This window comes from Rattus norvegicus, chromosome 10 (genome assembly GCF_036323735.1).
Source record: "Rattus norvegicus strain BN/NHsdMcwi chromosome 10, GRCr8, whole genome shotgun sequence".
In the NCBI taxonomy this organism is placed as follows: Eukaryota; Metazoa; Chordata; class Mammalia; order Rodentia; family Muridae; genus Rattus; species Rattus norvegicus.
The window spans coordinates 96,840,754-96,855,485 of record NC_086028.1 but is presented as its reverse complement, the minus strand read 5'-3'; the positions used below and the strand labels follow the sequence as shown (position 1 = coordinate 96,855,485).

The window sequence follows — 14,732 nt, the reverse complement described above, 5'->3', positions numbered from 1 at the left end:
TCATGTTTAACAAGTCATTTACGAGGATGTCTACATCTTCCTGTGGACAAGCAGTATAAACCCAGTTTCTAAGATCACAGCCCAACAATTGCATTCTCAGAGTACATTTTTAATTACGTGAACATGTGTAGATGTGTTTGTGTGCATGGGAGTTCAGGTACCTGTGGAGGTCAAAAGGGAGCTTTGAAACTGGTAGATCTACTGGTACATCTGGCTATGAGCTATCCGTTTCGGTACTTGTTAGTCAAGATTGAGGCCTCCGTAACAGCAGCACATCCTCTCAACAACAGAGCCATCTCTCCACGCCCTCAGTTTGTGAAATATACACATGAGACTAAGATGTACATACTGATTAAATTCCCCGGCTTATCTCTGTTTCCCCACTGACTATCCGCATCTAAAAGTTTATCCTGAGTGGAAATACCCCAGGACAGCATTCCATGTTACAAACAGAAATCAAACCTCAAAATAGGCATGAGTCAGAAATTATAGTAGATTAGAACTATCAGCCAAGTGAGATGGCTCAGTTAGGAAAGCACTTGTCACAGAAACAATTAGTGCCTGGTTTAGATCCACAGAATCTGCATAAAAATGCCAGGCATGGCAACACCATTGTAATCCACCTTAGGAAAGAGAGAATGGCAGATTCTGGGAGCTTAGTGGTCAGCCAGCCTGTCCTAATCAGAAAGCCCCTCATCAACGAGAAACCTTGTTTTCAAAAGTAAAGTGGATGACTTCTGAGAAATGACACCAGAAGTTCACCTTTGACCTCCACATACACACAAGGCTCATAGACCTGCACACAGACATGTGCACATGAGTCCACATGAACATGTCAAAAAGCATTATTTACATAGGAGTTCTTTTTTAACACATCTTTATCTTGCCTACATTCTGCAAAAGGAATTTATCAACTTAATCAAGTAATTGAGACCTGTGATGCATAGCTGTTGTTTGAATTTAATTTAATAAAACTCTATTTCATATAAAAAAGATGCCTCCCTTAATCCCTCCTAATCCTTAATCCCTCTATGTAGTCAAGTGTTACTTTGAACTCCAAAGCTTCCTGACTTTATCTCTGAAGTGAAGGGATCACAAGAGTACATCACCGAGAACGGTTTGCCAACTTGAATTGGTAAGAAAAAGTTTCATGTGTGTCTTGAGTCATCATAGGGATGCCCCTTAGAATCAGGGATAAGAAAGTCTGAGGGAATGGCAGAAGAGAAGGGAAGGAGATGACCAAAATGGGCTAACTGGTACAATGACATTTGTAGCTCAAACATGATGAATTTATTTCAATCCCAAGAATCTGCAAAAGTTATGCTGACATACACAAATGCATCCTGTGGCATGAGTATAGATGTGCACACACACACACACACACACACACACACACACACACACACACACACCAACTACACAGTAATAATAAGAATAAATAAAATGTTCCAAAAACATAGAAAAAAGAGAAGGGAAAGAGAAAATGGAAAAGCAAATAAATGTCAAAGTGACCCAATCTTCATCCAACATGAGGAGACATTAAACCAGAAACTATTTCTTGGCTAAGAATTTAACTGGTGCATGATAAGAGAAAAGCTTAAAAAAATTAATCTAAGCATAGAGTTTGTAGACACAGGAAAACCTCTAACAGGAAAATGTATTTAGTTCTTTTCTTCCTAAATTTTCATTATGCACAGCCAATATTGAAAGAAAACGTTTTCGTTTATTTATGACATGAAGTGAAAAGATTTGCCCTGCTATGCTTTCTTCTTGTAAGTCAGAAATGTTCCCCTGGTGTAGACCTTCTTCAGAACATTGGTGCATGAAATGAGAAAAGAGGTTCTGGATCCATGACGAATGTTTAAACCCACGTGGAGCTTCTACTAAACGGAAGTTACTGCTCAAATGATCGCTCACTGTCTTCTGAAATAGAAACGTGACCCACATGAATGGAAATAGGTCATTATTCCTGAATACCTAGCACGTTTAAATGAAATATTACTCTTAATAACTATGAAATTGAGTTCAAAGGGAATTATGTTCAAAGCTTAAAAAAAATTAATGGGGCAGATACTAGTTTTCCTTACATCGTGTCATCTACAAAGAGTAGACATTAAAATAGCTTGTTTTATATGCAAGTAATCAGTCAGGAGAGATGAAGACTCGACAGGTTAAGAATTAAAACAAGAAAAATTACTCTTGTGGGAAATTTAACGCTGGGAAATGGGTTCTATGGAAGAAAGACATTTACTCAAGAGACAAAAGTCTATGTAGCATGTTGGTGGCTGGACAAGGCCTGGCAATCACCTGATTTCTACCAACTTGGAGAACTGAAAATTTAATGAAATAAATAATAGAAAGAAAATGAGAATTTATGTCAATTACACAGAAATGCAATCATTATTTCTATGGAGTTTGCTGGGATTCTTTGTCAAGACAGTTGGCCTGTCACTCAGTAAAGATATTCTGCCTAGGTAGTTTTTGACATTGTTACTTTGAGATGGCTTTGTGTGGTTTAAGAGATATCAAAGAGTCACTAACTATGTGTGAAGTGCACTCATAGGTGAGATTTCCCTTCTCAGAGGTTTCACCATATCACAACAGTCCAACTCTACTTATATTAAATAAGTTTGATAAGCAAGGATGGTTAATTCTTTTATTTAATTACCTATGCTAGCTAAGAGTTTTGAAATCTAAATCCATTTCCATGAAGTAGTAAGAGGGCAAACAGGAATATGTTCAAGACAAGACTGTCTTCAAAAAAAAAATAAATAAAAAAAAATAATAAAAAAAAAATAATAAAAAAAAAAGACTGTCTTCAGCAGGGACACAGACTGAAATATCAGGGATCCAGGAAGACCTGTTTTCTTTGTGAAGAAAGGCTACACTCCTGTGCTTTCACTGAGGACTGCCATTCTTTGCTTCTGGGGTTGGGATGAGGTGGTGTCCCATCTCAGGAGTGGATCACGCTGACCTTGGTCCATCTGCTTGCTCTCTTTCAGCTGGGAGAAGATAACCTGACTCTGGACTTCAAGTTTCAAAGGGAGCAGATCTGACTGACCATGATTCTTAGATGTTCAGCCCTGGGTGGTAAGCTAGGTTTTTTTTTGGGGGGGGGACTCATTCAAATGGGTGATATGGACAGGAGAGAAAGCCATTTCAAGCTAAGAAAACTTCACCATAAATAGCAATGTTACAAATGCAATAAAGATAAATAAATATGCACCCCCAATAACAGAAAGGACTCCAGCTTTTACAGGATTGGTCAACATTGCACAGTTGATAATGGAGTTAATTTTAGTTTAGCATTCTATTTTAATATATATTTAGCTCAAATAACCCTCTATCCAAAAAGGAGATTTGTAAAACTTTACTGAAATTTGTTACTCTAGTTTGTTGTTCAAATATGATATCAGGAATATTTAACTATTCCTTCTTGTCTTTCAACTTCTCCATATCCATGTGTGCATGTTAAATATTTGCTGAGGCATTATATAACTCTACTGATAGAAAACAATCATTGGAATGATATCGATCATAACATTATTAGGAAGGATTTCATCACCAAGGTATAATATATTTCTTTCAACTTTGGCATAGAGATGGGGATGTGTATCCTCAAAAGGGTATTTGTAAGTATGTACTAACATAAGACACAAGAAAAGGTATTTGACAGAACAATTTGTATTTCAAAATTCATTTAGGCATACATGTTCCCAAGACTCATCAACATAAAAATGTTTTCAGAAAAATGAGTGCTCACTAGTAATCTTTTATTTTTATTTTATGTAGCCAGAATTTAATTCTTATAGCATTCTGACTTCTATGTATATTGGGAATTGGAGAGAGAGAGAGAGAGAGAGAGAGAGAGAGAGAGAGAGAGAGAGAGAGAGAGATTGAAATTCTATACAACTGGGTTGGGAACTGTGACATTAAAAGAAAATTCTCCCAATTAGCAAGTACATCTGAAATGATAGGAAAGAATGCCTTTGAAAGCCATAGGCTTAGCCCTCTTTTAGAGTCATAAGATGTTGAAATAACTCTGTGAAAGAAGTAGGAAACAGCTGGGGAAAAAAAACCACAGGTCAATGCCGTTCACTTTGTGTACTTAGTTGGAAGACAAGGCAGGGATAGGATCAAGACTGTGAAGTTTAAATGCTCATACCAAGATGCCGAAGCTGAGCTCCTTCCTCTGGTTATAGCTTTAAAGGTTGCCATTCTTTCTTACTCCTCCCACAAAACATGGAGGGTAAGTGAGTCAACGCTTCCAATTTGTAGTCTAACTCTTGATCTCTTGGTGCATTCCTAAATGATTTAGGAAAAAACAAGTCCGGTGAAGAATCTAGACTTTTGCTGTTTGTTCCTCCCTCCCAGGTAGATTCTGACCAACGGCTCTAACCTGAAAATATATTTTCAGCATATTTTTGAGGCAGACAGGGGAACAACCTAGAAGGCTAAGAGGAAAAAATAGTTTTAAAGAACTGTTACTGGGGTTGGGGATTTAGCCCAGCGGTAGAGCTCTTGCCTAGCAAGAGCGCAAGGCCCTGGGTTCGGTCCCCAGCTCCGAAAAAAAAAAAAAAAAAAAAAAGAACTGTTACGATGGAAAATACTACAGGAGTTTTAGACATGATGAGAGCATACATGCACATGCATATATTAGAGTTTACAAGTACTGACTGTCTTAGTTAGGGTTTCCATTGCTGAGATAAAACACCATGAGCAAAAAGCAAGGTGAGGAGGAAAGGGTTCATCTGCTTACACTTCCATAACACTGTTCATCACTGAAGGAGATCGAGACACACGCAAACAAGGCAGGAACCTGGAGGCAGGGGCTGGTGCAGAGGCCAGGGAGAGGTGCTGCTGACTGGCTTAGTCCCCATCGTTTGCTTACCCTACTTTCTTATAGAACCCAGGACCACCCATCCCAGAGATGCACCATTCACAATGAACTGTGCCCTCCCTCATCAATCACTACTTAAGAAGCGCCTTATAGGCTCACCTACAGCCTGAATTTATGGAGGCATTTTTTTAATTGATATTCAGTGATTACTGATATGAGGCAACTAATGTGTGAGAACCAAAACACACACATTCTGGTTTCCTGGAATTTGAAAGTGTGTCTTTGAAACATCACCTACCAAGAAATATAAGATATACTAGTATTATTGCATTGCAAGCAGTCAAACAACCGATAAGAACACTCCATTTTGGAAGTATATGAAGACAGCATTTAGATGTATCCATGGGAACTGGGCTCCACAATGGCCAATTTTAGTTGGTTGCAGTTTTCCCTGATAATTTCAAAGAGAAGTTTCCTAGAAGATGAGTGAAGACTACTTTTTCCTGTGAGTATAAGGACAAATATCTTAGAATATTATTATAGATTATTCTGGTTTAGTAAACTAGCAACTGTAGAATCGAACATCTGTCCCGCCCAACCCCCCCTCCCATAAACATGACTTCACTAGCAGAATAGTTAGTTTTCCAGTATGAGGCATGGTTTTCTCCTTGCTGAAGGTGCCTGGTCCTCAGAAGGTCATGTGTTTCAAAACTCAGCCACTGTTGGGAAGGTTACAGAACTTTTGGGGTGTGCAGTCTACCCTGTAGAGGTGGGGTACTACGGAGCTTTCTATCCATTTTGGATTCAGGATGGAAGTCTGAACTCTAATTTGCTGGATGTCCATTATGCTTTCATTAGCCATGAAAGACATGGGCTGGCCAAATTTGACTTTGGCTTCTCATTCAAGATGAATGAAAATCTTTTGAAACACTGAGCCAAGATGGACAAATTTCTAGGACGTTGCTTCTGCAATAAAGAAATGTAGCCCATCTAAACACCAATGGGGAACACAGTGATTAAAGATTTAAAGATCAGGGGCTGGGGATTTAGCTCAGTGGTAGAGCGCTTACCTAGGAAGCGCAAGGCCCTGGGTTCGGTCCCCAGCTCCGAAAAAAAGAACCAAAAAAAAAAAAAAAAGACTTAAAGGTCAAAGATTGAAACACTGCCCTATTTCATTTAGAAAACCAATTTCACTATGACTTCACGATCAATGAGTAGTTAGCTGGTTTTCCATTACGAGGCACAGTTTTCCTCTTGTTGAGGGTGCCTGGTCCTATATAGTGAAACCAGAATATTTAATATACTTAAGATCATGAAGCTTTATGATAAGGAGAAAATGACCATTTTCCCCTTTAGTATAGAAGTTTGTTCATTCATTTATTTATATTTGTAAGAGTATATTACTGTGTAGCTCTGTCTGCCCTAAAACTCTCTGTATAAACCACTCTGGTCTTGAACTTAGAGATTTACCTGCCTCTGCCTTCTGAGTTCTGGGATTAAAGGTATGCACCGCCATGCTTGGGCATCCTTTAGTTTTAATAGACACAGGGAAATTGACTTTGAACACACGTTTAAAACGTATCTGGCAAGCCATACATTAGAAAAATTCCTGAAATGAACTTCTGAAGTTTGTACTTTACCACGATAGCCTTGCATGATTTTACTTTGTGTTCTTTCTGTAACTCATGACAGAGTTAAAATCCTTAACCATGTACCTAAGTGGTTGCGTGACTTAATTCAGAGAAGTGATGAGAATGGGGTAAGATGGCAGTGGGGAGAAAGGAAATAAAAAAATTGTTGTCAAGGAGACGTTGGTTTGGAATCCATCCCATGAAAACTAGCATGCATTTTTTTCCTCTTCATTTCATTTCTTCTTCCTTTTAACACTTAGAAAATATTGCAAAGTAAACACATATATAATCATTATCTAAGGGGAGACAGTGGGAATGCAGCCCAAGTAAATGACCAAGAGTACATTTGCAATATGTAAATCATGGAAAAAGCACAGAGTAGGGGCGGGAGCGCATTCTTGGACACTGAACCAAAGAAACGTCCGTTGGTCCAGAAAAAGGTTTTCCATTGTTATTTAAATTACCAATAACCCAAGCTGTTAATTCTTCCACACCAATAACTAATTCCACATATTAATGTAAGCATTAAACGTGATAATGTCAAGCAGCTTCATGTGTGGACTGAAAGGGGAGAAACTCTCAGGACTCATTATAACTGGAATGTTTATTTTCAGACACCAAAGCACTGATCCTTATACCGCAGAGCATGCTCAGAGACTTGCAGGGTTATGCTATTATCTTTGTCATTTGTCTTTCCAAGAATCTGTGTGGTGAAATTCCATTGTGTTCTCTGATGCAAAGATTGCTGCCTTGTTCATTTCAGCTCATGGTACAAATTGTTCTTGCTGCACTCCTTCTAAAGTAATTCATTTCATGGTTTCTCTGCTCTTTCTTTCTCGATAGAACTGGAGTGATGTGGTGACATGGAAGTATTTTGAAATGGAGTCATTTTCCACACTCTACATAAGTATATACTTAATAAGATGTTTCTGGTGTTATAGAAACAGGAAGCATATAGACCATTCCCTCAAAAATGCACAGTAGTAAAGTTGGGTCAAAATGCCAATTATTTCAGATTGGTGAGTCTAGAAATCAATGTCTACATCAACATGTGTAATAGTTATTCAGGAGTATTACAAAAGTTAATTCTGAGCAGCCTGGAAAAGTGTCTTTGTACAGAACACTCTCTCTGTTTCTGTCTCTGTCTCTCTCTGTCTGTCTCTCTCTTCGTGGTGTGTGTGCATGTGCGTGTTCAAATCACTGGTAGATATTTAAATCAAAGTAAACATACCTTGACCAAATCCTTAAGAATGGAGAAACTAATCAATCTGTGGGTTACGACCTTTTGGCAAACCATTATCCCTAAAAGTATTTCTGTTAAGATTCATAACGGTAGCAAACTTACAATGATGCAATTGTATTTATGAACCAGCCACAAAAATAATTCTGTATCTGGGGTCACCACATGAGGAATTGTAGTAAAGGGTTGCAGCATTAATAAAGTTGAGCGCCACTGATTTAGAAGACCCTTCTCGAAATCTCAGAATGCCAATTGATGTAGAATGACCGCCTAACAGACATACAGCTCTGGTTTCGGTCCTCAGCAGCTAATATAGCATTGCAGTAGACAACTACAATCCTGGCCCTAGAGTGAATAAGAATGTCAAGCTGGTTCTCAATTAAAGAGTTTGGGTTAGAGATTCTGTTAAAACACACACATGAACACACATGCACAAGCTAGAATGTACAAGAAATGATAGAATAGAAACTACTTTTCTAAGATTCTATATGTAAGACAGAGGAATGGATAAATATTAAAAAGAGGATAGATTGATAGATTAGATAGGTAGATATTAATCTGTGTGTATGGGAAATGTGATTCCTGGATTGCACAGAGTATGGGAGTATGTTTATAAGGAGATGTTCAACTGTCTTCCAAAGTGGTCCTGCCCTCTCCTTTTCCTAACGGCGGCAATGAATACCACCTCCCTCTATGCCTCATTCTTATGTACATATGGCGTTGACAATGTTTTGTGTTTGAGCCTCCTCTTTGGCATGCAGTGATTCTAACTTGCTGTTTTGTCATATTCCTCCAATGGCATACAGCGCAGAGCATCACTTTACAGATGGTTAAACAAACCCTTGTAACTGGAGCTAAGGATAACAATGGCTATGGTGCCTTCAGCTGTAATTCACTGAAAGTCTTGGGATCTCATTTTTTTTACCATAAGTAATTCATCTCTACGGTTATAGAAAGTAGTATAAAAATCAATACCATTCATGATGAGCAATGGGAATAATGCAAGATCTTTAATATGCATTCTCATACAGAATCAGTATCCTTATCTGAAAAAGATGCTATAAGACATTGTTAGAGTCCTTTTACACATGTAAATGTACAGGCGATGTTCCAGATGTGCTGCAACAAAACTGATTCCTATTATGGGATTTAAAACTATCTATCTATCCACCTATCATCTACCTTTATCTGTCATCTATCTATTTGTCTGTCGCCTGTTTATCTATCTATCTCTGCCTGTCTGTCCATCTACACATACAGATGTATCTATATATGCCATATAGCATATCTATCATCTATGTATCACATCTATCTATTGGTCTATCATTTATCCATCATCATCGTCGTCGTCATCATCATCATCATTTATCATCTATCTACCTATTTATCTTTCTATCCATCCATTAAAGGATGTCTGGTGAGCAGCTCAGTTATGTAGATTAAAGTTTGAGAAAGAATCAGCCCAGAAGAAATTTGTAGAATATTTTCTTTGCTTATAGATTATCTTTCAAAGCAGACTGGTCTCAAATTCCTGATTTGTTCCCTGAGAATGGTATTGTAGTTGTAGGTCTGGACCACTGCCCCTGGCTGGACTTAGAAATCTACCCAAAGAAATGGCAAGTGTTAACCATCTAAAGCAAGAGGATAATTCATTGTGGTACAGAAATGTGAAGGAAGTTGTTACAGTCAGATAACTGATCCTAGGGAAAATTCCTAGTCATCTGGGGACATGTAGTCTAGTGACTAACAGAGTAAAAGTATTTACTAAGACATTATTAAACCATGAACAACTAAGCTAGAGCCTTATTTAATTAATTATTTATATCCCAAATACTGCCTCCATGGTCCCTTCCCCATACATCCTCCCCTTCTCCTTTGAGAAAGCGGGGCCCCCGTTGTACTCCTGCCACTCTGGGGCATCAACTCTCTGCTAGATTGGGTGCATTCTCTCCCACTGAGGCCATCCAAGTCAGTCCTGTTGGGGAAAAGGTAGCACAGGCAGGCTGCAGCTTTAGGGAGAGCCTCCACTTTACTTGTTGGGGGCCCAGATGGAGAATGAGCCACACATCTGCTACATTTGTGCCTGGAGCCTCGCAATTTTGTTGGTGACTCGATTTCTGAGACCTCGCAGAGGGCCAGGTGAGTTGGCTCTGTTGGTCATCCTGTTGGGTTTTGTCCCACTCAGGCCCTTCAATCCTTCCCTAATCTCTTCCATAAGAGTCCCCAACTCAGTCCAATGATTGGCTGTGGATATCTGCATCTTTCAGTCAGCTGCCAGATACAGTCTCTAACACTATTATTACACTATCTATACTATAACACTATCTAACAGGACAATTATTTTTTGACTCCTTGTACAAGCTTCACAGAGTAGCATTAATAATGTCAAGGATTGGTGCTTGCCCATGAGATAGGTTTCAAGTTGGGCCAGTTATTGGTTGGCTGTTTGTTCAGTCTCCAATTTTGTCCCTGCAATTCTTTTAAATAGCACAAATTTGGGGTTGAAAGCTTTGTGGGTAGATTAGTGTCCTTATTGCTCCACTGGGGTCCTGTCTGGGTGCAGGAGGCAGCCTCTTCATCGTCCATGGCCCCACTGTTAGGTATCTTAGTTAAGTCACCCACATTGACTCCAGGAAGCCTTCCTCATCTGGGATCTTTGAGACTTCCCAAATACTCCCCACCTTATCCCAAGCAGCTGTAGATTTTGTTTCATTCTCTTGGCCCTCTAGGTCTCTCCCCTGCCTCTCCTCACACCTGTTCCCCATTCTCCTTCCTCTCCCTTCTCCCTCCCACTTCTCTCTCTCTCTCTCTCTCTCTCTCTCTCTCTCTCTCTCTCTCTCTCTCTCTCTCTCTCTCTCCTGCCTCCTATGACTATGTTTCCCCCTTCTAAGTGTGATTTAACCTTCTCCCTTTGGCCTACCTTCTTGTTTAATTGCTTCAGGTCTGTGGATTGTATCCTGGGTATTCTGTGCTTTATGACTGATATCCACTTATCAGGGAGTACATACCATGCATATCCATTTGAGTCTGGGTTACCTCACTCCGAGTATTTTCTAGTTCCATCCATTTGCCTGCCAAGTTCATGATGTCCTCATTTTTACTAGCTGAATAGAATCCCACTGTGTAAATGAGCCATGTATTTAGTGGAGCATAGGTTCTTGTTATTCTCCTGGCTCTCTAGATCGTCTTTTGGGTATATGCCCGGAAGTGGTATAGCTGAGTCTTCAGGTAGAACTATTTCCAATTTTCTGAGAAACTACTAGGTTGTTTCTCCTAGATAGTGAAATGGTTTTCAGAGAAGCTAGATGGTTATAAATTCTCCTTTGATCTGGGTATAGGAAAGGACTTTCTATATATAAAATACTAAACTAGAGAAGTTGATAAATTTGACTATATAAAACTAAAAGTCTTGATTATCCATAAAACCACCACAACACAGTATTTGCTGGCTCTGCAGAGGGTCTGAGTTCAGTTCCCAGGATGCTGGTTGAACAGTTTTCATACACTCCTAACTTTCATGGGATCCTGGCCTCATGGCCACCTTTACATCCATGATGTGCATAAAGATATGTACACACAGACACATGCACATAGTTAAAAAGAACTTAAGGAAGGAATTGTTCATATTTTCTGCTATTGAATTTTTACTTTATTTTTATTTTGCACATTTACTCCCTTCATCCAGTTGGGTTTTATTCTTAGACAAGCTCCTATTTATGTAACCGCATGGTTACCCTGAAACGAGACTAATGTATTTAGAAGGGCGTCTCTAGTACATAGATTTTAAATCATGTGTCATCCTGTTCTAAATTTCCACACGTACTGTGTCTGACCTTTCTGTTATTTTCCACAGTTCTCATTTGTCTGTTTACACACTGACACCACTGTGGTTAATTATGAGAGATTTATTGTCTATATGATGTGTACTTCCCCTCGTCACTGTCCCATGTTTTCCATAGGTTTTTGCAAATAATTTTGCATGCCTGTTATACAAATAAGTTGTATTATCATCTAACATAATTTCATTAAAAGGCTCACCAAAATGTAGAATTAGAATTTAACTTAGCTAGAACATGCTTTTAATGTTAAAATTTTTTATTTAAAGAGTGAGAGGTGCATTACAGTTTTTTTAAATCTGTTTTATGCATGTACAGAATTTAGAATTTCACACACATAGATTTATACATGGTTGCTGTTTTAATCGTGAATATTTAATTTTCATTGAGGACATTTTATTTCTGTGTATGTGTGTCTAGAGATAGAATCTTACTATGTCTCCTTGTGAAGCTTGGAATTCAGCCATCTGCCTATGCCTCCCAAGACCTAGCTTTAATGTCACATGCAACCATGCCAAACATTTATCGTTTCTTATATTTTTAATGTGATCACTATTTAACATTGCTAAGGATATTAATAATGTTGTCAATCCTTAAATAGCTTTTTAATATTTTCGTGAAGCTCAGTGTGTATAATATAAGGAATTTGTGTGTGAGTGTGTGTGTGAGTATGTGTGTGAGTGTGTGTGTGAGTGTGTGTATGTGTGTGCGTGCATGCATGTGTGTGTGCAGGTGTGTGTGTGTGTGAGTGTGTGTGAGTGTGTGTGCGTACATGTATGTCTGTGTATGTGAGTGTGTGTGAGTGTGTGTGCGTACATGTATGTCTGTATGTGAGTGTGTGTGAGTGTGTGTGTGCGTGTATGTGTGTGTGCGTGCATGTATGTCTGTGTGTGTGAGTGTGTGTGTGTGTTTGCTTGATTTTATTGAATGTGTGTGTAAAGTAGGAAAAGCACAGCCAGCTCTGCATAAATGCTGGGGGCTGTGCAGCTGCAAAAGCATCTCCTACTGAAGGACCTAATAGAGGACTGGCTCATAGACCAAGGATTGCTAACACAGACAGTACCAGCCAATCGGAAACTACTGTACAGAAGCGATGCTTTCTTGGAACCAATGGTGTGTGGGTGGAAGGCATTAAAAGAGCTTACAGCAGCATTAGATGAGCTTGCTGTAACGTTTCTCACCTGCTTCTGGAGTCTGTCATTGACTCCACAGCACCTCACCTCCAACCCCCAAGGCCAAGTGGGATAGGGCAGTGGGTGGTCCAGGGCACAGGCAGCATGTGTGTAATTATATGAGTGTGCGTTTGTGACCGCCTGTGTGCCTGTTCATGTGCAGAGCAGGTTCAGCCTCTGATGAAGTTGCTCTGATCCCACCGTGGCAGTTTTGGTCAATGTTTGAGTGAGCATCTCTTGCTTCCCAGTCTTCATTGCCAGCGCTTGTTTCAACGACGTATGACACTGGGTCGCGCTTCCTTTTATGTTTTGATATTTGTGATAAATTCGTCAGGGAGAGTTTCTGGTTTTGAAAAGCCATTCATATGCATTGCTTAAATACTTGACGTGACTTAGGATGCCAACAGTAAGAAGGAACTTTAAAAGCGTCCCAGCATCCCACTTGAAAGGAACACACAATCAATTTTAAATTTGGTTCATTTGACAGAGACAAACACCATTTTTCTGTATACATATGAGTAGACTTATCTGCAGTTGCTTACCACATTTATGTGATTCAGTCTGTCTACTTTTTGCCTACTTTATTGCCTGTAACTCCGAAAGGCTAGAAATTCCTGAAAAAATGGGTCATGCATTGGTACTAAAGGATTCAGTTTATTATCCAGAGATATATGTGGTCTCTGCATATAAACATGTGTTCTTAACATCCGTTTTGTAATCTGAGTTTAAAAAGGTAATTTTGTTTCTACCCAGAATACATCCCTTTGTGTTATTCTTAACCCTTATCGACTACAAACTCGCAGGCTATTTTTTGAGCCGCCTCTTTTCAACCTCTGCATTCTCTTGTGCATATAAATAACCTGCAGAGTTTGTTCGCATGAGTTCTTCCATTTATTTTGGATATGGGCTTTGTCCCCAATGGACAGGTCATGGGTTATAAATTGATAGTTGTCTTATTTTTTGATCTGTAGTTAATTAAACCCAACATGTGTAGATGCCCTATAGAAAATTGCCTAAAACCTATACATGTTGTTAATCACTTCAAGGTAAATTCTGAAAGGTTCTATTTCTTCATTGATGCATAAGCTATGGTCCTTTTTATCCGCTCTATCCATAATGCATGGTTTCGCACTCCCCCCCCCCTCGCGCCCATTGATCATGTGACTTTAAAACAACAATGTTAATGCAACTTTATCTTACACATTTGAGCACATCTTTGCCTAAAAGCAACCCCATGTACATTCATTTGCAGAAGGCATTATTTACTTTTCAAGATCATGATGTTTCTGAACTGAATAATATGTACCTTTCATCTCCAGAGACTGAAAGCCTCAACCACTCTATTAAACTTGGATACCTCAGATAGAAGCTGCAGTGAAACTGTGTGGTGGTGTGCAGCGTAATAGAGGAGAGATTGATAACCATGCAAATATATTGGAGGGTGTGTGTGCGTGCGTGCGTGCGTGCGTGCGTGTGTGTGTAAGAGAAGCTGCTCACTGGAAAACAATCCAATTCACAGGAAAAGAACAATGGTTGGAAATGTTCTTATACACAATGAGTTGTGCATTCGCCAACCAATGTCCTGAGAGAATGCCTTCCCATGCATCGCTCACTGCAGGAGACAAAGAGGTTTTGGTTTCATATAGAATAAATGCCTGCATGTACTTGGGCATCTTTTGAATAATTCTTTAGCAGATCCATGTATTATCAAGTGCTATAAGATAAGCTGTATTATTGTGTCCTACATTTGTATAGATGGTCATAATTTAGTTGTGATTTTGAGAGGCTTATTTCATGGAACTGTCTTTTATACTATACCATTGAATAGTTCGGGGATATTTGTCCATAACTCATGAAGTCAGTATGCAGGAAAGCATTTCTCTGAATATCTGCTAATTCATTTTTGTTTATTTATTATTTATTTTACCCAGGTCTGAAGATGTAAGATGGCTAGAAGTATAGACTATTCAAGCAAGGTCTTTGTAACATTTTATAAGCACATGTGTAATCTGC

At 39.0% G+C, this 14,732-nt stretch overlaps 1 long non-coding RNA gene across 2 annotated transcripts in view; it reads left to right on the top strand.

Annotated features, from left to right (window-relative positions):
• Positions 1-14,732, top strand: part of LOC108352153 (uncharacterized) — a 54,560-nt gene that overhangs the window by 10,410 nt on the left and 29,418 nt on the right. Inside the window, exons 4-5 of one of the 2 annotated variants that reach the window (XR_001840311.3) lie at positions 1,038-1,135; positions 3,003-3,090. This is a non-coding gene — a long non-coding RNA (uncharacterized LOC108352153). Of the gene's footprint in view, positions 1-1,037; positions 1,960-3,002; positions 3,091-14,732 lie in introns of both variants that reach the window. The other variant, XR_005490517.2, reaches the window with a different exon arrangement.